Source organism: Pectinophora gossypiella, chromosome 2 (genome assembly GCF_024362695.1).
Source record: "Pectinophora gossypiella chromosome 2, ilPecGoss1.1, whole genome shotgun sequence".
NCBI lineage: Eukaryota > Metazoa > Arthropoda > Insecta > Lepidoptera > Gelechiidae > Pectinophora > Pectinophora gossypiella.
Window position 1 is genome coordinate 15,483,903 of NC_065405.1, and position 25,697 is coordinate 15,509,599.

The window sequence follows — 25,697 nt, forward strand, 5'->3', positions numbered from 1 at the left end:
ACCTATACGAACTTTTTAAGTACACAAGTTTATCTTCGAAATAAATTATCTCGAAAAATAGTTGAATTCTTTATATAAGTTATCATAAAAGCTGATAAAATCATTCTAAAACGTTTCAAAAATGTATATTGTAAAACGTTTTTTATTACAAATCTTTAACTTTTGCAGTACAGAAAAAAAAAGTGTATTTGTTATTTTGTATTATTTATAATATACCTAACGGTTGCCCATAGAGTTATAAATATACAATGACTTATTGTTTTATTATTTATTTTATGTTATGTATAAGTTTAGAAATACGTTGATATTTTTCTTATATGCTGTATGTGTAATTACCTCATACATATATAGGCCCCTCACATCCCATATAAAGTGACAGATAGAAGTATAAAGATAGCCTACAGGCAACTCTTTTCTACAATATATATATGTATATACTTTATTTGAGGAGCTCGGTGTCGCAGCGGTAAACGCGCTCGGTCTGCGATTGTTGAAGTTAAGCAACTTTCGCAAAGGCCGGTCATAGGATGGGTGACCACAAAAAAAAAGTTTTCATCTCGAGCTCCTCCTTGCTTCGGAAGGCACGTTAAGCCGTTGGTCCCGGCTGCATTAGCAGTCGTTAATAACCACCAATCTGCACTGGGCCCGCGTGGTGGTTTAAGGCCCGATCTCCCTATCCATCCATAGGGAAGGCCCGTGCCCCAGCAGTGGGGACGTTAATGGGCTGGTGATGATGATATACTTTATACACATCCTACCTCGCACAAATATTTAGCAAAATTGTAAAGTATATACATATATAAATAGAGCAATAATATATATATAATATATATATAAAAAAATATAAGACATTTGATAGACAGGCATGTCCCAAGCAGGTGTGACGTAGTTTCCATAGCATTGACTAATAGAAAAAAGCTATTTTAAAACTGAAGTGAACTGTATTGCTACTGACGTAAAGCCGGTTTAGTAATACTGCATTTAGATTGCTCTATTTATTTCAATCCAACATCTGGATAGGGCGATGTCGATGACATTGCGAGACTTGTATGAAACTGGATGGGACTGGCGCAAGACCAAGGAACGTGGTTAGACGAGGATTATGTCTTCATGAGCATTAATCAAAATATAACTGTAATGGAAATTATACAACACTATTTAAGATATGTAATATACTTCCCGTTAGTTTAAAGCACACCTATATAATCAGCTTATATACGTCCCACTGCTGGGCACAGGCCTCCCCTCAATCAACCGGAGGGAATACGGAGCGTACTCCACCACGCTGCTCCACTGCGGGTTGGTGGAGGTGTTTTTACGGCTAATAAATAGCCGGGACCAATGGCTTAACGTGCCCTCCGAAGCACGGAATCATCTTACTTTTTCGGACAATCAGGTGATGCAAGCCTGAAAAGTGCTTACCAAACAAAGGACAGTCTCACAAAGTGATTTCGACAATGTCCCCATCGGGAATCTATTTGCTTATACTCACTTGGCCCTTGCAACATCTTATTTATTTATTTACATCAACAGCTTATATATTAAAACATTAAATAAAATAAACATATTCCTATTCCTTTATTTCTATTCCTTGATTTTTATAAAAAAAAAGAGTTTATTAGTTCATCGAGCATTGTTACCCATGACTCAAGCACATAAATCAGAACAAGTTTTCGAATAAATATGAGAAGAATTTCATATTTATCTCAAACGCATATTATCTAAGAATAATCATGATAATTACTCAGGTCTGATTCTGCGTTATATTTGTGGCAAATAGATATTAGCAACCTCATAGGAAAGTATTGAATGAATTAATGAAAAGGCTATTTAGTTTATCAGCGAAAATGGCCGTTTGTGAGATATTGAAAATTGGAATGGAATCGACAAAAAATAGCTATTACCTACTACCATTCCGTGGTTTCCACTATAAGCCGTCGTTAAGGACTTATTACGTAATTTACCTCACAACCCACACAATACAAGGACTTATTTGGCTTAGAAGTCCACTGTCCCTATGGAACCTATTAACTACGGTTGGAACGAACCTATTTATCTTGAAACCTCATAGCTTCTTAGGGATTACGGAGACTTCATTAGGATTAGTTCAAGTGTCAGGTAAGCCTGCAATACTGGCCTACCTAATACAATCCAATGCAGGAATATTAAATGATAACGTAACACATACCTAACATAAGCTCACGACTATATCCCGATCGGGGTAGTCAGAGGTACAATCAAAGAGCAAAAGTGCAGTCACTCAGCCCAGCGAATTATTTGTAAACAGTGGTGAAATTATGAACCATTAGTTGTCATAATTATAAATATTTCGTTTTTGTAGGTGTTTTTGGTCTATTACAGAAACGACATGCATCCAGGAGGTCTTAAGTGCAACCAGATAATTTATTACTTTGCAAGAAACTGATTGGACTTTTGCTTACCGTTCATCCTGCGCAAGATAAACTAAGAACTTACACCTCACCGAGATTTCTGTTAGACCAACGTGATAGGTGGTGAGCCGTAACGTCGTCTTTAATGGTCGACAAAAAGACCAAACTCCTCTTAAAAAGAGAAGAATAGTTTTGACATATTTTTAAAAGTTGTGACTATTAAGAACGCTAATTCGCTACTAGCCGAAACACCTCCTGCAGCGAAGCAGCTTGGTAGGCATTATACCCTCTCCGATTAATTGAGGGAAGACCTGTGCCCAGCAGTGGGACGTAGTTATACCTATAGGCTATTTATGTAATTATGTTATCTTCACATACAGAAGTGACATGTTTTGTAAAATGAGTATAAGGGCAGGTATATAATTATTGAATTAGTAAAACAAAATATCGCTATGACTAAATTTTACGTGACGAAAATTGTGTTAAGGTAAAACATGAAAGAAAACACGCAAGCGTAACTGGCATCATAAACCGATTAAAAAGATCTTAAATTGAAATCAAACACCTCTAAAAACCTTTAATTATCATAATATCACAATACTGTACGCGTTTTGGAAGTGTTATTAATGTTATCCATATAGGGTCGGCATGGTCTACGACCCTGCCATTATGGCACCGCAAGCCCCGCACTGCGTCGAAAATAGAACCATCTTAATAATTCCTTGAAACCTGTCCGACGTAATGAAAACCAAATAACCGTACAACAAAAACGAGTCGATTGTAAACAAAAGAATAGGGAGAATATATTTTTTAGGTTAGCTTACCTTTAATCGCTTAGAATAAAACTCCAGACACTTGAACTCACTTAAAACCAATCCACAGAGCAGCACAATAATTTGATAATGAATGGTATAGAGTATCACGTAATGAAAAGTACCAGGGTAGCAAAGGCGAGTGCAGGCACGCGCGTCACATTTGCGCGCCAAACCGCGACTGACAGCCTGCGTGCGTCAGGCCGGTTTACCCGACAAGTCTACCTTTACCACGTCACGAACAAACGAAAACAACATCTTTCCATCCATGGCTGCGTTTACACGAGCAATTTCCTCAATTTTTCCTAATAACAAGGCATTGTATGTTACGCTAAGTGATGGTCTCGAAATTTTTGAAGAAGAGGTAACTGAAAGCGAAACAATAGACGATTCGATGTCGATTAACAAAATTTTTGCGATCGCATTGTTTTGTACATGCGATCAATTTCACACCTTTCAAAATATACTTCAGATCTGTGCGTAATGTATTAGTAGTGTCTCAATATGAAGAAACTCGTGACTGGTCATGCTGACAAAAGACGCAATGAATCTTTTGTACGGAATAATTTTGTCAGAGCATCTCAAATCGCAGAACATGAAATATCCTTTTACGATTTCCACAATAGAAGTAATCTGAAAACTAATTTCTAACAAGTGAGTAGTGTTTTTGTAGTTACCGTGAGAAATTCAAGTTGTCATAGGCGCAATCCTTGAAATCGTGTTCGTAAAGTTTTTGGCGCTAACGTTATGCGGTGTCCGTGACCCGGATCGACTTTCGGTGTGTCATGTTACTCTGGTACACGCGACATAAGTTCAGCACGTTATTTACATTTTTTTATTAAATATGTTTTTTTAAATAGAATAAGGAATAATACTACGCATAGACGGCAACTCTCCGTTCCCCACCAGAGGCTGAGCTAGTTTTCCCTCACCCCCTCTCGGTCTAACTTTAGTCTCCAATCGTATGGGCGTCAGACGCCACACACACAGATGCGCGTCAATGAAGTGTCTGTGTAAATCGAGGTTTTTTTGTATGAAGTGTCCGGGGTGTGCTACAAGTGTAATATTGGTGAGATTGTGTTTTCTAAACCATACAATTGGTTTGTATCCAGTGCATAATCCATCTCGAATTCTCGATAAGTATTACGGGCACGCATGTGTTACTGTTGGGTTGTAAATTATTACTATGGAACGGATTACGGATTAATTACTATGGAAGACGCAAAAGAGGTAAATTCACTATTGCCGATAAATGAAAATCGGTAGTCCCGACACATTGTACAGGAAAACCTTTAAGGATAATTAACGAAATACCCATAAAACACAAATTATACTGGATATAACGAGTAAAAGAAAATGTATTTATAGTAAAATACTTAGTCGAGCACAGGCGGCACGGGTTCTGCGCGCGGCACGAATAATATCGAGGGCTTTGACCAATAGACGCAGTGAATACTATCTACATGGATAAAAGTCGCTCGCCTGTTGGTCAATGTCCTCAACATAATTCGGCGCAGAACCCGTGCCGTGGTTCCGCGGGCGCTGTTCCTTATTCTGACGACCGTTCAACATGGGTAATAGTTATTTTTTGTTGATCCCATTCATTCCATTCCAAATTTAAATATTCCAATTTCAAATAATGACAATAGAGGACACGTGAGCAGATCATTTCGGTAATTATAATGAATAGCGGCAGGGGGACGGGCCTCCAACTTATCACGTTTAGCGTCGAGGTCTGCCGTGCGCTGTTGCTCGAACTCGTGGAGTCGCTTCATCACCAGCCTGCGCCATTCTGGGCGCTGTGCTGCCAAACCCTCCCATTGAGAAGGCTCATTGTTGCATCTTCTCATATGCCGCTTCTGAACTGTTTTGGAGTATTAAAAAAGAGTGAGGTTAAACCGGCAACAGTGGTTCTCATACAAAATGCGCGTAAAGGGCTTTCAATCTTCTTTCTTCTACTCCATGATAAAAATACGATTCCGAGATAAGTATAAATCCTTCTCTTTCATCCATTTGTTATTGTTTGTCAGTTTTGTAAGTGGACCAAACACAGAACTGACGAATAAATATTTTTTTTAATTTTAGATACTACAAAGCTGTTTCTATTTTTATAAAGAGGACAGTGTGCTATACGCAAGCTTCCACGAACTGAGCTTTTGATGTAAGTATGCAATGGTATATTATCAACATTACTTATAAACGTAATAGACGGCGATACAGCTCACCTATCACGTTGGTCTAACAGAAAACTCGGTGAGGTGTGGATACTTAGTTCATCTTGTAACGGATATACCTCTGACTACCCCAATTGGGATATAGTTGTGAGCGTATGTGTATGTTACTAAAACATTACCTGTGAATGACTTAATAATTCAAACATTAATTCAAACTCACATAGTCGAATTCAGTGGTTTACGCCCAAAATATACTTCTTCTATCGTGTGGGTTGTGAGGTGAGTTACCAACCTCATCAACCCTGGTGTCAGGGTTATTATTGAGCCGCCAAAGGCCCCTGACATGTATCAGTAAGTAGTAACCGGGACCAACGGCTTAACGTGCCTTCCGAAGCACGGATCATCTTACTTTTTGGACAATCAGGTGATCAGCCTGTAATGTCCTAACCAAACTAGGGATCACAAAATGATTTTTGTGATATGTCCCCACCGGGATTCGAACCCGGGACCTCCGGATCGTGAGCCCAACGCTCAACCACTGGACCACGGAGAACGTTAAATATACTTATAAAATTGAACGTAAAAGGCGTACAGGTAACCCGGTAACAATACGCAGTAATGTTTACACAATTTGAACTTTTTTCGTAGCCATGTGTCCGGTAACATCCACAGCCGATTAGTTATTCGACTTGCTTCGGTAAACGATGATTACTAGCAGTAAAGGTGGATAGAGACAGGTGAACTGCTGCTATATTCGAGTAGCCTCCGTGGCCTTTCTTCTATCATGCTTGTGAAGAGGATGACCAATCGCAGCAATCCTGGTGTCCAGTGGTTGAGCGTTGGGCTCACGATCTGGAAGTCCTGGGTTCAATTCCCGGTGGGGACATATTACAAAAATTACTTTGTGGTTCCTAGTTTGGTTAGGACATTACAGGCTGATCACCTGATTGTTAGAAAGTAAGATGATCCGTGCTTCGGAAGGCACGTTAAGCCGTTGGCCCTGGTTACTACCAGGGCCTACTTCTTACTATACTTACTTACCAAGGGGCTACTACTACTAGGGGTTACTACTTACTGATGTAAGTAAGTAGTCGTTACTTGAGCCATGTCAGGGGCCTTTGGCGGCTCAAAAATAACCCTGATCCCGGGGTTGATGAGGTTGGTACTCCACCTCACAACCCACACGATAGAAGAGATTATAAGAGGGATACGATGTTAACCTGACATCCTATTATGCATGATTCATCACATCCTTCTTACGACTAAAATGAAAGTATGAGTGAAAAAATACTCCACCAGAAACTCTACCCACCCAAACAGGAATTACAAGCGAAGTGTGCTTGTGTCTTAAACATGTAAACCAAAAACATGTCTAACTTACCTACACAATATAATTACTTATTCTAAACCTTAAAATAAACACAAAAAGTCACAAAAATATAGACACAAAATAGGAGCTAGTAGGCTTAAGAATAAAGACTTGATAAAGTTGTGATAATGTCCTACTCAAGGCAGTCATTAAGGCTAACTTATCACGCACGCAGATTGCCTGGGAATAATCTCACCATAAATACACGTACGAGTATATTAGGAGTTAAATATGGTCGATGTCATCATCATCAGCTCAACGGCTGATCTTAGTAATGCTTACGACTCTGAAAATTCAAAATCTAGTATCTGTTTATAGGTCAAGTATTATTTTTTGAGGACCGAAGAGGCGATATGATTGAACACTTAATAAGACGAAGAATTTATTAAAAACATCACAGAAGGGAAGATAGAAGGAAATAGAGGAAGGGGACGACCAAGAAGAGCGTATATGGATCAAAATTAAAGAGAAGGCGAACGTCGTGTCTTATAAGGAAGTCAAATTGGCCTTTGATAGACAAGAATGGAGAATGCTACACCGACAAGAGCGCGGCTCTTAAATTAATGATGATGAACTTAGATTTGATATGAGGACCCCAAGACGTTAAGGAATCAGGAAGGTTAAGAATCCAGAACAAAGCCTCTATGTTTTTCACAAGACACTGACGACTGCTTATTGGCCAAAAATATCGTAAGGAGACTCATATACCCGAGAACTGTGTTTTTGGATGCGACCTAATCTGTATTGGGCTGGTTTTCCCTTCGGATAGAAGGTCAGACAGGCAGTCGTCAAATTTTCAGGTTAGGTTTAACGGACTCGGACCTTCACGGGGTCCCCTTACGTAATGTAGGTATGTGTGGCGTCCTTTTATAATAAACAATATCTTCCTTTCATAAAGTTTGCTATTGTAACCTTGCCTTAAACATCGTTAACTGTAACAGTAGCAGTTTGGTTAGTGGACCGAGCGAAAGTTATGCAGTTTTTTCTGTTCCTGCTTACATGGCCCACAGTGTTTTGTAAACTGACGTACCTTGAGTGCAGTAGGTAAGTTTGGTGTAGTGCTTACCTATTAGATTGATATTTATAAACATAGGTACATATCGACGAAACCCATATGGTCGAGTAACTTAAATTTGATTGGAAGTAAGACTCGTAACCTGTATTTGGGCTGGTTTTGGATCGACAAGTTAGATGGCAGTTTCCGATCAGGACAGTCAGACTGAATAACCACTTGGAAGAACAGTATAAAGTTTTCTTAATTCTATGTTTCGGGTAAGGAAAGTCTTATCATCATCACTAATTTAAGAGCCACGCTCTTGTCGGTGTAGCATTCTCCATGCTACTTTTTAGGGAACATAGGGCAGTGGTTTGCCTTTCACCCCGCAGCAATTTTAGTCAAAAGTGAACAAAAGAATATCATAATTGGTAACATATTAGTTACGTTTTGAACCATAAATTTTACATGAATATATTTTTTGTCGAACGTCTCATTCGCCTTAAACTACTGCAGCTTCTCACAATCTGTAAATCAGAGGAAGAGTAACTGTAAGAAAAACGTCGGCACAGGGCCCTAGGCGTTTTTTAAAAAAACACGTAAAATATTGTGAAACAATTCAGTAATTTGGCTGCTAATATCGGTTCCCAGACAGTCGTCCCGTGTATTCATGTCTTCTAAATTGAATTGATTCATTCAATCGAATCGAGATCATGGAAAACGGGCGTGGGTATTATTATCCTTATTTGCTTTATTTAATTCCGTGGAATACTTGTCTAAATATAAAGGGTAATTCTTATTTATAATCCGCAAAATAATCCCATTCATTCATATTTATTATTGTTTACGAAGCCGGAAAAGCGAGGAATCCCTTTGTTGATCTGTCTTCCTATTGTTTCGGAGACCAGTAAAAATATTTTATTGTGTAGCGAATACCTTTGGAATAAACATTAGTGGGCGTTGGGATTTATGAAGTTTATGATCCTTTTAGTAGGCCTTCTACCTTCTTCTATCGTGTGGGTTGTGAGGTGGAGTACCAACCTCATCAACCCTGGTGCCAGTTACTATTGAGTCACCCATCCTATGACCGGCCTTTGTGAAAGTTGCTTAACTTCAACAATCGCAGACCGAGCGCGTTTACCGCTGCGCCACCGAGCTCCTCTATAAATAAAAATATTAAAAACGTCCTGTGACATGGTACCAGAGTGTATGCATATTGATGCTCGTGACCGTACTGTACAAATGCCTACTCCTTCAGGAATACAGGCGTGATACTACGCGTTAAGTATTATGATATATAAAAAGTTAGGACTTCAGCTATAATTTAAATGGTATTAACTTGCACCATAGTAGAACTGTTTTCGTAAGGGTCGCTTACCTAACCTTAAAAGGTCTGCTCTTTTACAGGTCTGCTATTTTATAGAAGCGTCTGACTGCGAAGGGAAAATCAGCCCAATACAGGTTAGGTCACATACCTCCGGAACGCATTCCGGGAATGTGGGATTCCCCACGATGTTTTCGTACGTAATAGTCGTTTATGGTCGAAACTTGAAAAGAAATTCAACATATACCACTAGCACTTAAACTATTAAGATTCATGTATGCAAATGCATTCGGCACTGTATACGCCCTGTTCCTACATCTACGTGATTGACATCTTATTACGTTGATGCTTCGAATTTGTAACTGTTTAACTTGCCAATGTAACTTGTATGCTACTTCTTGCTTTGGATTCGGTAAAAGGTACATACATACATACATAAACTCACGCCCGTAATCCCTAATGGGGTGGGCAGAGCCACAAGCAATCAAAGACAACTTGCAGCCACTGTTGATACGATGTCGTAAGCTGGATATGATAAACCTTATGGTGATAAGGGATCAGCCTATCGCCCATAACATTAGTCCATCATCTTAGAAGACACAATCCCTCTGTCGGTTTTTACGATATGCTCGGGAAGACAAGCAGCTGAACGTGTTCTATGTTTTTTATTTGCTCCCAGAACAGCATAGAAGCAAAAGGTAAAGGGATAAAAAGTCGAGCCGGGTTTCGAACCCGTGACACATCGATGGAAGTCACTGATTCTCCGTACAGGGCTATCACGGATTTTCACAATTACAATTGAGAAGCAGTAGAGCTATCGTAGTTATCTGTTTGCAGGAGTAGTACCTAGTAAAAGAGTGCACAAAATGCACGTTAGGGCCTTTCCAACCTCTTTCTCCTATTCCGTTCCGAGGAATATAAAATAAAATAAATAAAAATATTCTTTATTTCACAAATTTTAGTTACATCGTGGCCGAGACCTCCCATTAAGTAATCGTAGGATACTTGTGGCGGGAATGTCTCGCAATTCCCAAGGGGTAGGTACTGTTTATGAGTTAAGATAAGTAATAACAAATATGACTTCTATAAAAAATAGGAATGTACCCAAAGTGTTAATGTTCCAGTTGTAATAACTCTTTAATAGTAAGGACACTGCGGCAAATCTACAATAAGTCACGTCAAAAAAGCATGTGGCAATTACAACAAAAACATAAAAAAATACAATAAAAACAGAATCTACATAATTGAAGCAAGTTTATGCAAAAGCGATTACAAAAGTCGATCGCCGTCCGATTAACATGTTAATTCCATGTTTGCACAAGTTCTGAAGTGGCGTTATTTATGTGGGAACGGTCATGTTCTGTGGCGTGAACAAATTGATCGTTTTTTTATGTTCAGTCATGGAATAATAACAATACTACGTCATCATCATCATCAGCCCATTAACGTCCCCACTGCTGGGGCACGGGCCTTCCCTATGGATGGATAGGGAGATCAGGCCTTAGACCATCACGCGGGCCTAGTGCGGATTGATGGTTATTAACGACTGCTAATGCAGCCGGGACCAACGGCTTAACGTGCCTTCCTAAGCACGGAGGAGCTCGAGATGAAAACTTTTTTTTTGTGGTCACCCATCCTATGACCCGCCTTTGCGAAAGTTGCTTAACTTCAACAATCGCAGACCGAGCGCGTTTACCGCTGCGCCACCGAGCTCCTCAAATAATAACAATACTACGTACAGAACAGTAACTCACCCCGCACTGGTTCGTACCGGGCGTCGACCTCACCCCCTCTAGGTCTTACTTTTAAGGAGTAAGGGAGAGAGCGCGCGCACTGTGTCTCGCTCGCATTTATGTGGTAAGAATGAGATTTCAGCGGGCTTAGCACCGTAAGCACGCGACTCTTTCTCGACGCGACAGAGATAATGGTCCCGATTCCTGCAGACACCTCCTAATTTTACTTTAAGTTATACCTGTCATTTTCTTATCCACTGAAAAGGAAAGGGACGATTGACCCCTTTTAATTTTAGGAAGAATGAGTAAATGAATGTATAACCCGGGCGAGTCAAAAAGGTATCTCGCTGGTATTCAAACCGTTTGACGTGTCTCAACATAATTCTGTCGGGTTATTGGCCAGTGTAAGATTTTTAGACGGTTGTTTTTGATTTGTGCTTAAAATTGTCGTGTGTTCCATAAATTATATGCTTGTCGATTACCCGTCCCTTTCCTTTTCGGCGGATACGAAAATGACAGATATAACTTAAAAAATATATATATATATAAAAATATAAAATTATATATAGATATAAAATTTTATGGTTTTTACAGGAATCAGCACCAATATGTCTCTTTCTGTGCAGTACTGTGAGAGAGTGACGGGTGACGTATGTCAAGGCGAGAAAGAGTCGCGCGCTTACTGTGCTAAGTTCGCTGGTTTAATGCATAACGTACATACATACATGCATACACACCCGTAATCCTTTAATGGGGTGAGAATACAGTGTGGAAGAATACTTATCGGCCTTACAAATAAACCTGGTGTAACTTTAAGAGTTTTTTTTTTTTTTTGTTAAATTGGTAAGTACAATTTTATTTCTTACAATATTAACCCGCCAAACTGTTACGTTTGATGGCGAGATGCACAATCTACGTACAAATAAACTCTGAATAACTTATACCTTGGTGTAACGTCTCGTGATACTATTGCTAAACCAACGCTCACCCTAGTTTAAGTTCGGAATATCCTAAAACTGAGTGACGTTGACAGGTGTGATTTATCGGTGATTTGTTGGTTTCTTCTCGGATTTTTTAAATTATCTCCTCTTGAAATAAGGATGGAATATTTATTTTTAAGGCCGATAGAGTTTTGATATCTTTAAAATTGTGCATACGGCACTTACAACTAATGCAAGAAAGACGTAGGAGTAAGCTTAGATAAACTTTTGTGGCGCAAGTCAGATTATGTTGTGACGTGTGGCCACACCCCGGACACTTCATATAAAAAACCTCGATTTACATAGACACTACATAATAATACTGTAGATACATTGCACATAAGTGTGTGTGACGCGACGCCCATATGATTGAAGACTCAAGTAAGGCCGGAGGGTGGGGGGGGGGGGTGTTGTTTGTGTGTGTGTGTGTGTGAGAGAGAGAGAGAGAGAGAGAGGTAAACCTAGCATAGTCGCAGGTGAGAAGCGGAGAGTTGCCATTCTATAAGCAGTATTAAGTATTCCTTATTCTATGATGTGGCGCCGTTGCTAACCTAACCGGACTTTGCACCTCCTTCCGAGTTGTCCGCGATGTCTCCACCCACCTACAAACCACACACTTACTTATTACAACGCAATGCAATATACATAAACCTTTTAAGGAAGCAACCAAATGAATGCATTTGGCGACTTCGCTCTGATAACTCCATTACCGTGTCCACCACCTTTATTTCCTATTGTGAAATGCTTTTTTAAATGCGTGTGGACTTGCGGATCCGTGGCGAACCAGAATGGCTGCTTCAGTTACAGTAGTCAATACAGATTCAATCTTCTTCTTCTATCGTGTGGGTTCTAAGACGAAGTACAAACCTTATCAACCCTGCTGGTGTCAGAGTTACTATTGAGCCGCTAAAGGCCCCTGACATGGCTCATGTATCGACTACTTACTTACATCAGTAAGTAGTAACGGGGACCGACGGATTAACATGCTTTCCGAAGCACTGATCATCTTACTTTCGGGCAATCGGGTGATCTGCCTGTAATGTCCTAACCAAACTAGGGACCACAAAGTAATTTTTGTGATATTTCCCCACCGGGCTTCGAACCCGGAGCCTCCGGATCGTGAGCCCAACGCTCAACCATTGGACCACGGAGGTCGTTACAGATTCAATAGTTCTTACAGTTTAAATATTGACAAAGAGAAAAGATCGAAATATTATGATTTTATCGGAATTCGTACGCGTGAATCTGTCGAGGTCAAGCTGGGACGTACGGTAAGCTGCAAAAGTCCTATCAGTTCTTGCAAAGTTATAAATTAACTGGTTGCACTTAAGACCTCCTGGCTGCATGTCGTTTCTGTAATAGACCAAAAACACCTAAAAAAACATAAATTACATAATTATGACAACTAATGGTTCATGTTTTCATCCCTTCTTATCGTGTGGATTGTGGGGTGAAATACCAGCCTGAATCATCAATCTTCCGGAATCATGAGAAGTCACGAGTCAATATTGCATCATGTGCATATCTAGGGTGAGTAGAGATTTATCTACTAAAGCTTTTTTCGCGGCTTATGTGGAAAAGAGAAGGGTTCTTTGGTTAAATATTTGTGGTGTGAGAAAGCAATAGGGTAACTATCTGTCATATAACCATGTTTCTTGATAACGTCACCATTGTAATGATTCATATAAATAGGTAATAGTCGTTGCTCTAACAGAAAGCTCGGTGAGGTGTGGTGTACTTAGTTCAATTTGCGATGGATGTACCTCTGACTCCTACTTGTTGTTATGCTAAATAGGTAATTATAGAGGTACTTGGAAATGATTATTTATCTATCTACCTGTCTCCTCAGCCCGCGTCCACCCACTGCCGGGTATAGGCCTCCTCTCTTTCCTGTCCTGCGTAAGTCTCATCCATTGCTTTCCGTCACAATGTCATCCGACCACCGGGCTGGTGGTCTGCCTCGATATCGCATACCATAAGAGTAATTCTATAATTCTCCATAGTCAAGTGTACCTAAGTTGTTGTCCGGTGGTTGAATAGTCAATGCCATCTGCGGCAAATCTACAATAAGTCATGTCAAAAAATGTACCTAAGTTACATATCAGTTATCTAAAGTAAGGTATATACTCCATACTTTTTTTTTCGTGTACCACCCTACCGCGAAAGTGCGATTATAGATGTTCACTAAGACGGGATTTTCGGAAATTCATCCCCCAACGGGTTGAAACTTTCGAATTCGGAAGAAGTCTCGGGTGGACAGCTAGCTAGTAGCACTTAAATACAACATAAACAAAATACAAAGCACTAAGACCGGATTTTCGGGAATTCATCCCCCAAGGGGTTGTAACTTTGTATGAAACTTTGTCATTTTTAAATAATCTGTGAGATTAGTACTCCGTGTGTACGAACATAATAACAATTACAAAGTGACAAGAAAAACACAATCAGCAGCCTCATCACATGAACGTAAGGTGAAAAAACATCTCGCAACAACTTTATTAACTGTTCATTTCCATCCTGTTTACAGGGTGTTAGTGACACCGTAACGAATACTGAAGGGGATGATTCAGACCATGATTCTGAGTTGATATCAAGTGGAATTTCCTCTCAGAAAATTCATTAAAAAATTTCTGTTTTTTTAATTATTTTCAGTTTCATACTTTTGCGACGGAAAATTCCACTTGATATCAACTTAGAATCATGGTCAGAATCATCCCTCAAAGTTTTCGTTACGAGTTGTAGAATTTGTGAACTTAGGGTTTGTATAATTAGGGCGTGTAGAGTTACAACAGTTGGCTCTGACATTGCGATCGATATAATCTCGTCTTGGCAACATTTTACATGAAAAATGTTTTTTATGGTTGGATTCAAATTAAACACAGCACAACAATCTTCTACGGCACGAAACACCAAGTCCCGCGCTATCACTAAATACCATCTAAAACCTAAATCGTAGGTAAAAGTCACCCTTATCTCACTTTCATCTTGCAAAAATGCGCATACGTCGTCCATTACTTTGGCTAACGCGTTTTTAATTGCCTCTAGGCTTATAAGAGTAGAAATGGAAAGTGTATTGCCATTGTGTGAATCGGGTCGTATCGAACTGTTGTGTCATGTCATGTGTGACGTCACGGATTATGTAGTGACGCGCGCGCAGGCAACGCGGTTATACGGGAAAATTACAGGTAATTCAATTGTAACATAACCATAGCAAAAAGTATAATACAACGTATAGAACGTTAACCCTGACCCGCACCAATTCGTATCTGGCGCCGACCTCACCATCTCTGGGTCTTACTTTAGGCCGGGCTTCCCCTGACGCGGAGATGGGCGGAGAAGAGCGGAAATGTGCGGATTTGACCAATCACAGCGTTCGAGAGAGCGAAAAACGCAGACGCTCTGTTACTCTCTCCTTCACGGCGATTGGTCGATTCCTGCACATCTCCGCTCCTCTCCGCACAGCTCCGCGTCAATGGAAACGCAGCCTTAGTCTTAAATGGATGTAAGCCGCTAAGGAGTAAAGCAGAGCGCAAGGAGGAGCGCGCGGACTTTCCGTCTCTCTTGCACTTACACGTTAAGCGGCATACCGTAAGAATAAAATTATATTTTTGTATGGAGTTTTTGTGGTGAGCATGTTCGCTGAAGCTCGCGTCGACTGCTTTTACACGACTATGAGGAAGCGATGCATGTCTCTGATACGCTGGGTTCGGGGCAGCGGCAACCCCGCCCTGGCGATAATAGGTGCGCGGCTCGACTGCCCGTATCTGCGTAGATGCTGTCACTTGCATGTCATAGCAATTAATATTAAATAAGGCTACTAACATCTAGAATAAGCTAACAGTTTAACGTCGCACTCGGCAGTGGCTGTGGAGCATAATCTCCCAAGCTTCACCAGTACGGATTGGTGGAGGTATTTAGCCTAGTATACCAACGACTTAGCGTGCCTCCTAAGCACGGAGTCATCTTCACAGGCAATCAGGAGATTCAGCCTGTTCTCACCAATCAAATTATATCACGTAATTTGAATTCGAGAGCACGTTCGGTGATATATCAATGCGTGATAAATACCTAATAATAATTGTTAAAAAATAATAACGTAGAACTCAGCCCACGGATACGGGTCAAGACCTCAATGGTTGCAGAGGGGAAGATGGGAGCCATCGGTACGGCAATGCAGGACGGAAGAGGCGAGTCACATGGACTGTAACCTGAAACCTGACAGAGGGTAACAGTAACTGTCAGTACTATTCAGAGGCGGAGGTCAGGAGTCCTAATACGGCTTTGAAATAGACTACTCTGGGCGCCATCTCACTCACGTCAGATAGAGTACTACGGGACGGAAGGCAAATGGGAAACCACTGCTCTATATTTCTCTTGAAAAGTAGCATGAAGAATGCTACACCGACAAGAGCGTGGGTCTTAAATTAGTGATGTGATGAACTATTAATAGCGTCTTAATTAGATAGGACAAATCCCAACACGGACCTAAACCAATGATAATAAGATTTTTTTTTCGAATTCATGTTTAGATCAATGATTATCACGTGCTCAGCGGTGAAGGAAAACATCGTGAGGAAACCAATATTCCCGAGAAATGCGTTTCAGAGATATGTGACCTCGAAGGTTGGAAGGTCGGACAGGCAGTCGCTTCTGTAAAAAACCGGACCTGTTAAATCTTCAGGTTAGGTAGGACTCTGGGAAGTGGATAATGCTAGGGAGATGATTCCATAAAAAGATAAGAGAAAATTGATCGAAAAAGTTATGTTTCAGTAGGTAAGCGAACTGTGTGATCATAGCACATAACATAGCATCACGCCAGTATCCCCGAAGGGGTAGGCAGAGGTGTTTAGTATTACACCCACAACTGGCCAGCTACGTTTAAGTCCTATGTAGGAAATAGGAAGCGAGCCAATGACCGTCAACCGGGCACAGATTCTGGAAACCATGTGTTCAAATGTGTGTGGATTGATTATTTCACCACTCGTAGACTGTATTAAAGAAACGCTGATTCTTTGCGACTTCGCATATAATTCAGTTTTAGTAGGTAACTACAAAGGTTACAAACACGTCCGACTATAAGAGAAGATCGATGAATATAAAAACTAATTAAAAAAAAAAGAATTAATATTTTTATAACCTTTTTTTAAAAGGTATTTTATGTTGCAATTGTCACCACGTGATATTAGTTATCTACGATGCAAACATGAATTCAAACATGTAAAGGCGACTTCAATAGTTTAAGAATAATAATATGTGGGATTAATGTCGGGACAAACTCTTTTAGGGTAGCATTAAATTGTATCTATGATAATTAAAAAAAAAGAGTACGGGCCAGGATTTGAACCCGTGTCCGTACGGTGTAAGTCATGCGTTCTCCGAACACGGCTATTACGGGTCCCCGATACCCACCCCGCCGGCGTTGTCGACGACTTCCCTTAATCAGCGCTTATCGCTATTGACCCACTAGGTTCGATTAATTCTTTCAAATATTTATCCTCTCAGACGACGCCCTGAGCCGAAAGCGCGCCCAACTGGGCACCCTCAGGCCTGTTGTATTAAATGTTGTACCGGGCGAGAGCCTTCAGCGCTCCCCATTTGTCCGGCCAAGTAGTTAATACCATTACGGAAAAAGGCTATTACGGATTCTATTATTTACGAGTTACTTACCAACTCGCTGAACTCCGTTTATTTTCCTGTAACAAACAAAGAACCTGATTAGTTTGTGGAACAGGAAAACTGTAGAGACGTCCAGTAACCAATATTAATTAATCTTCATTAACCGTCAAATAAATGTCTTAGTATTAAGCACTTTACGTTTCTACAAAGAAACATTTGCTTTTAGTGATTTAGTAGAGCTGTAATGAAACCGTATTTGTCGTATGCAAGTATTAAGTACTTTATGTCAGCAGTAAACAAAATTTACTGTCAACAGGAACAAAATATCTTTAGGGAAAAGCTGTTTGAATTTGAAGTACATCTTATAAGTAGAGTAAGTAAGTACTGTAGAGCAATATGGCCGCCAATTGTGCTGTTATCTTTCTTTTTTAAATTACATTCCCAGGTCTCACTCTTATACCTAAATAGTATTTGACTTTCGATGCAATCGCTGAAGTCAGCAAATACTGACTTTTTCCTAAAACGCAAAACAAAAGAACAAAAAACAATGAATGAACCGTTGATTTTTTCTCGTGAATCAATAAAATTAGACATAACAATGACAATTATAATCCATTCAATTATTACAATTACAGTTCGAATAGTATAACGGATTTAATCGTGAAGATAATACAGATTCAGATATATACGTAATTAAGAATTTGTAACATAGCTTGCGAGGAGTGTATACATTGTCGTGGCCATATCTTAAAATTGACATGTCTTTGAAACGTCAACGTTTAATAATATTTCAATCTACGTTTGGCCACATCGTTAATGTATGCAGTGTCCATGATGTGTGATGTAATAAAAATGCGAATAGTCGATTAAATTTTTAGGTTCAAAATTATTTACCTGTACGATACTATTTATATGAAAATTTTACAATTACATTGATTCAACGATTATAATATCAAGTTTTAAATATAATCGACGCCAGCGGCACTATCGGTGGAAAATGATACTAATTTTACGATTTGATTGCCAAAGTTTGGCCATATCATGAAGTAATCATGCATTTAGTTGCTCATATCATTAAACGTTTTGTGTTCATTCATCTGGCCAAACTACATCATGATGTGGCCAACGTATGATATTCTATTTCATGAAATAGGAATGAAATGGTCGAACACATCATGAAATGATCAATTCTATGATCTGGCCACGACATATATACCATACACCTCTGCCTACCCCTTCGGGGATACAGGCGTGATGCTATGCTGTGTTTCAATTTGTACCTTTGTCAAAGAGATTGGCATATAAATTGACGTTTCAAGAACATCTTAAACACTGAAGGATTCAGGACCCTTTTCGAATCCCTCGTTACGCGTAATTGGGTAAAAAACTTTTCTACCGACAATAAAATGCTTTTGTTCGAAAGTTTTGTAAGGTAATTTCATTATACGAATTCCGATTAATTGTTTCATCTGTCGTTTGTCTAATTAAGGCGCAGCGGCAGAAAACGGCCCTTATAATCTGCAAAGTAAAGCGATTCGTGATGAGTTTCTTCCTATTTATAGCAGCCTTGGAAATTCTCCCATTATTCCTGGAATAATTAATTGTCAATTTCATTTTATTTGTCAATTTATCATCATTTGAAGGTCTCGTTTTGCAGTCGATTTTAATTAAATGGAGATTTACCTGCCACCCCACCATCAGATGGGAATAATAAATGGCAAGGAGAGATAGAGAGATAGATAGATAGATAGAGAGAGAGAGAGAGAGAGGGAGAGAGAGAAAGATTTATCTACCATTCTAGGAAGGTACACAATTACTATTTTGGCATTGTCATACCTAAACATACGGAAAAACCACATGCAAAAGCATTCAGTGTTTCTAGAGATTAGCCGGAACGTTCAGAAAATTTTGACTTTTCACGTAAATTGTGACTTTTCTAACATGATGGACAATTTGTTATGGGCGATAGGATGATTCCTTGTCATCTCATGATGACACATCTCATGGTGACGAAGTAATTTAGGACTTCGTATCAACACTGGGTGCAAGTTGTCTTTGGGAGCATGGTTAACTTTGTTAAGGCTTAATTAACGTGTTCTTTAACAATTTAACCATTCTAATTTTAAGTTAATGTTGCCATGTGTCAGGTAAAGAAATTGCTTATAATACCTAATAAGGATAAAAACTGCCCATTTCTCCCATCAGGTAACACTACTGTTGAGTGTTCTTAAATGTTTACAGTTCCCCATGATATTTTTATGTAAGTAAATAAACATATTGCTTTGGTCATATTTTTACACCATAACCCTTTGCGCAGCGTTCAACTGCAAAATCGTAGTGTTATATTTATTCCCTAAAGATCGGAGAGAATAAATCTGGGAAAAACTTATTTTCAATCAAAACTTTTTTTAATTGGCTGCTTTTCTTTTTCGTGACTCATTCTTCAGACGGGATACACTCCACGTTGATCTACATTTTATAGCAATTTATCAGGAATTTTAGCTGGACAGTATGGAGAACTGTCAAAATATAATTACACTCGCCTCCATTTCGCCACTGATGTCGCTAATTGACGTATCTGAAAAATTTGGCGAATCTGCTTTGCAGACACAAATTATTTTAGCAAAATGATGCAGATGCGTCAGTTTGCAAAATCAGCCACAATTTGACCTTCTAGTTTTTATCCTCATTTAAAACAGTAAAGTAAATGTCTTCAGTGTTAGTTTAAAAGGGCTACGTCAAACTGACACTATCACGATTTCCTCACCAGAAGCGCATCACGACTTGAACTCACGACCGTTTGGCATGCCCGACGTGATCTGATCTGAATGCCTTTTCTAAACTTTTTACCTTTATAATGCTGCAAAATATCTACCCTGTTTCTGGGAAAGTCATTGACCTCCCCTACAGATTGTGAACGTTTTTGTGGAGCGAAGAAGTAATTCACTCAGAAGTTTGATTTTATAGGACGCCACTCCAGGGTACAAAGTTTCATTGATTATGAAAATACTTGAACATTTTCCTTGGCACTTTTCGAGTTTTTTAATTTGTGAATTGGCCAGCAGACATTTATTCTTGAGCTTTTGCCCTAAGGGCCTCACTAACACTAGACTACAGTTGGTAGAACGCTTGCCTCTCACTTTGAGATCGCAGATTCTAATCCAGCATAGGCCTGTCGAATTTGTTTTCGAATTCATGTTTGGATCATTAATGATTATCACGTGCTCAGCAGTGAAGGGAAACGTCGTGAGGAAACCCACGTTCCCGAGAAATGCATTTTCGGAGGTATGTGATCTAACCTGTATTGGACTGGCTTTCTCTTCGCGGGTTGGATGGTCAGACTGGCAGTCGCTTCTGTAAAAAACCGAACCTGTCAAATCTTTAGGTAAGGTAAGCGGACCTTGTGAAAAACGGGATAATGCTAGGGAGATGATGAAGGGCCTCACTTAGACACCATGGTTGCCCCACCAGCGGGAAAAGATTAGGGGTTTGGTTGCTGGTTACAAATTTTCAACCAGGTTAGCTACACTTGATGCCTAAACCTACATATATTTTACTGGTGGTACTATGATAGTGACGTGCATAAAACTGGAATCCGACTTCAATATGGGGATTACCTCTATCGATTCTAATAAAATACGCTTTAGGGAAGGTTATTGAAAAAGTTTGAAAGACTCGCAATAGAAAATATATCAAGGTTCTTTAATATATGACAAGATGTGGAACCTTTTTATACCTTCTGCGATATTAGAATGACGCGTAACATAGCTTTCGTTAGGTATAGTATGCACATTTTATTGATATGTCTCGCATTATGCTGTACGTTATATTTCTATACAGCAAGCACACACAGGGCATACAAAAATCCATACAAAAATCTCGTAAGTGCCGTGTGCCGCTTTACTGAGGACGTGCAAGCGAGACAGGTAGTCCGCGCGCTCCCCCTTACCTTTGTAAATTAATGTAAGACCCAGAGGGGGAGAGGTCGGGGCCCAAGACGAATTGGTGCGGGGTGGAGGGTTTTCGTTCTATACGTAGTATTTATTACTCTTAACTCATAAAATTGAATTCAGCGGTTTAGAGCCCGAATTGGGATAGAATCCCGTGACACTACGATGTAAGGTAGTGTTGCCCCATAATCGGCTAAATATAAAAAATGGATTCTACAATTATATCGATTAAAATCTAATAATCATTGGATATAATCAAAAATATCGATAGATATCGATAGGCATATCGATATTTTGATTATTTAGGGTTGATAATCTATTGATATTTTATTGATTGCGAGTGCTATGTACACCGTTATTGTTACACATATCAGTCAGAATAGTACCTAGTTAAGTTGTGGAATAAGCTCAATATGGGTGATGTGGTTGTACTTTTTTTAAAATAAATAAATAATCGACTATTCGGCAACACTAATGTAAATCACGTGTACAGATACATCACTGATTTACACTAACAACTTTAATCATCGTAAAGTTAAGAATATTTTTTGCAGCTTATATGATGAACAGACTTGCGTGAATACGAACAAAGCATTCAATAATTACCTACACTAAAATCTTAATTACAGTCCAAGTAATCAAGCACAATGGATCATAAAATATCGCAAATCGATTTTCAAATGACTGTGCAATCTTCTAAAAAATATATAAAATATTCGGTGTTGCAAGTGTGAAATAATTGGCTTAATTTGGGTAAAAAATAAACGACAACTACTTAGTGAGAAGTAAAAACAAAATAATAAATAAAAGCGTCCAGTACCTTGACATTATTATACTACAGCAATATCGGAGTTACGAATCTCTTCCGTGAAACAATAAGACACATTTTATTAACCGACTTCCATTTTTAAACTCGTTTTTAACGACAACCAACCATGACAGCGTACGGCTTTGCAATTCGATATTTATGTCTTAATTTATTGAAAAGAAAAATAAAGCACAGAATTGCTTCCTTGTTATGCCACAAAAACATTGACATAATGGTAACTATGGCGCATTCTCACGTCAAACGTTTCTAGTAAGTAAAAGGCTGTATGCGGTATTGTTCCTGAGCTGAAAAGTCTGCTTACCTTTGTATTCTATTTTACTTAAATACAAAACTATTTTTGTTTCTTCAATTTACTTAATTCTAAGAAAAGGGACGGCTAATCGACAGGCTAACATATTTTTTAGTATTTTTCCTTTACGGCGGAAAAGAAAATGACAGGTACCTGAAACTTAAAATAAAATTAGGAATCTCTGTTGAAATCAGCCCTATTAGCTAGTCTTAAATGGAAGCTCCAAGATCTTGAAAACGCAGACTGCGGCAATAAGTAGATATTACTAAACAAGCATTTACATTTAAAAACTAACATAAAAAGCTTTGTAAGTACAACGAGTACACAGGCTATCCAGAAATCAATTCTATTTAATATTTAAACCACAACCAACATTCAATCCCAAACATAAATTCCGATTTTCCTGCATACTTCATAAGCCACGCGACAATTGGGGCAAACATTTAAAACATCCAGGAACACACCAACAAACATATCAGGTTTACCTCCGTGTCATGAATAAACAACGATAAAATTTGGTTTAATTGCATTATTGAAAACGAATTTGCAACCAGCGAACCGTTGAAAATTAACCAGGTAGAGATTACCAAACGCTGCCGTGTCCGATCGGTTTTGCTTAACGTGAGCTTGTTGTAATCAAGTTGTTTTACTTTGACAATTATTGTCGACTCGACTGTCCGCGACTGTCTCTTTAAACGTAATGGGCAGCAACCTTTCGACGCGTTTCCTTTCCACCAGTAGTCTCGAACCTACCGATTTTTCGGTACTTATTCCCTATGACCTATAACTTTTTTGCAACCTACATAAAAGTTCCTTTGCATACGACGTCGAACCCAGACGTCGCCCATTTAAGATTTTTTGATATCTTCAATATATTTTCATACATACAGAACCTCAAACCTATTTCCCATATTATTGCATATCCCATATTATGGAATTCGATTTCCTTTGATCCTGATACACTTGCTAAAATATAGTTTAAGAAAAACGAATTTGAAAAAGGTGAGGGAAGTGGTGCAAAGTAGACCACCGGGCTGATAGGCTAGTTTTCAACTAGTCAGATCAGTTACATTTTATAAACGTCAAAACACAAAATCACTATGGAATTTGTATGAAAAAGCACACATTGACGTCATAGAAAAACGTGATAAAATATTAGACTTATTGTTACGTTTTTCTTGACTAAAGTTCACAAATAAGTTAAATAGAAAAAAGAAAATGTTTTTCGTTAGTTTTAGATCTGTATTTATTTAATAATCAGAATTTCATAATTTATCTTGACCCTAGTTATACACGACCTAATTTCGACCATTGATAATGTATGTATGTATTTTAATCTAGGTACCGATTTTGTACAAATCTACTGAAATTTTGTAAGCAACTCTGTTATTGACGTTCGAGACCACTGGGTTCGATGCTTCGTTACGCTGGAGGATCGAATATCTACTGCTATGTAAGACTGTCTTTTAAATAGATTGCGTGATCCAAGGACAAAGACTAAAGACATTGTTTCAATTATAACTGGGTTTTCTACCTGGTTCTTGTATTGCTCATTGATTAAAACATACACTATACCTATAGTATGTCAAGATTGAAGCAAATGGAATTCCATAGTCTCTGCTTACCCCGGTAGGAAATAGGCGTGAGTTTATGTAATTCGTAATAGGGTGGAAGCTACAACTATTCCAAGATAACATGCAGCCACAGTTGATACCAAGTCCTAAGATATTATGATAAACCTTATGGTGAAAAGGCATATCAACTTAGCCCATCCATTAGCCCACAATTGTCTATCATGTTGAAAAGGATACAGTCCCTCTGTCGGATATTACGACATGCCCGGGAAGACAAATCGCTGAACGTTCTATGTTTTTATTCACCTCCCAGCCCAGCAAAGAATCCAATAGTCCATCCATAACATACATAAACAGATTATATACGTCCCACTGCTGGGCACAGGCCTCCCCTCATTCATACCGGAGGAGGTACCACGCTGCTCCAATGCATAGTCCATCCAATAAGTTAAACCACAATAAGTCCAAAATAAATCAGATTTTATCTCTGGTTTTGGTTGCCAAGATTCAAGACTGAACCTCAGCTAATAACCTGATAAAAGGAGGCATTCATTTGGTGAAAATCACTTTATTCAAAAGACTATGCAGATATGAAAAACCGATTCATTAAAGCCATGACAAAAGCGTCTGGCAAGTTTCAAAATCTCCACGCGTATTGGAAGTTCCGTTTTCTTTGCTGACTTTTTGTTCTACCCTCAGCAGGCGATAGCCAATTGATGCAACGTACCGAGCTGTGACTAATATGATTTTAATTAGTTTCCCGAGTTGCGTGTTTTTACTTCGGTTGACTGGTGAGACGAGATTCAAGGGCAAATGGCGACGGAGAGCTATGTTTGCACTCTCTATTCTTGTATTTCCTTCATCATCATCATTGGCCTTATACGTCTGTTTCAGACGATTTATGACGTCATTGCCTCGAAGAAATGCACTTTCTTTCATGGCTGTGCAAGCCAATCCTAGAGCGGCAAACTCTACCGCACACTCTGCAGGAGAAGTCTCCAACTGGTGGATTGTTGTCGGTTTGATGGTGTTTCATTCTCCTGCTCGCCAGTTTGTCAAACCAGGTGTGGTCATGAGTGTCGCGTCCATCGAGCACACGCTTCTTCCATAAGTCTCGATCATCGGCGAGCTCCTCCCATGTCTAATGATGTCTTTTTAATCAAAGATACATAGCATTGTCATTATGCTATATTAAGCATCACGTCTGTATACAGGGTGTTAGTGGCATCGTAACGAATACTGAGAAATAAATAAAAAAGGGACAATTCCACTTGATATAAACCCAGAATCAAGGCCTGAATCATCCCTCAAAGTTTTCGTTACGATGTCACTAGCACCGTGTATAGAAACGATGCGATCGGCGATACGGCTTACCACTTAGTAGGTTAGTATAACAGAAAGCTCGGTGAGGTGTGGGTGCTTAGTTACAGTGATGGATGTACCTCTGACTACCCCAATTGGGACAGTCGTGAGCTTCTGTTTGTACCTATATATTGCATCAGTAACTTGGATGAGAAAACCGACCCCATAATGGAAAGTTAGAGGATCCATTAAGATTAAAGCATTTAACATCCTTGGAGACCCTGTGAAGGTCAGTGGAAGACAAAATTTAATATATCCCCCGCTACTGATGGATCAAATTAGTTTCCGGGAAACCGCAATC

General features: G+C 39.2%; 1 protein-coding gene across 2 annotated transcripts in view; it reads right to left on the minus strand.

Moving 5' to 3' along the window:
* Positions 1–25,697, minus strand: part of LOC126378774 (uncharacterized) — a 133,677-nt gene that overhangs the window by 79,872 nt on the left and 28,108 nt on the right. Inside the window, exon 2 of one of the 2 annotated variants that reach the window (XM_050027165.1) lies at positions 17,444–17,469. The gene's annotated coding sequence lies outside the window, so the exon portion shown is untranslated. Of the gene's footprint in view, positions 1–3,214; positions 3,400–17,443; positions 17,470–25,697 lie in introns of those variants that run through there. The other variant, XM_050027173.1, reaches the window with a different exon arrangement.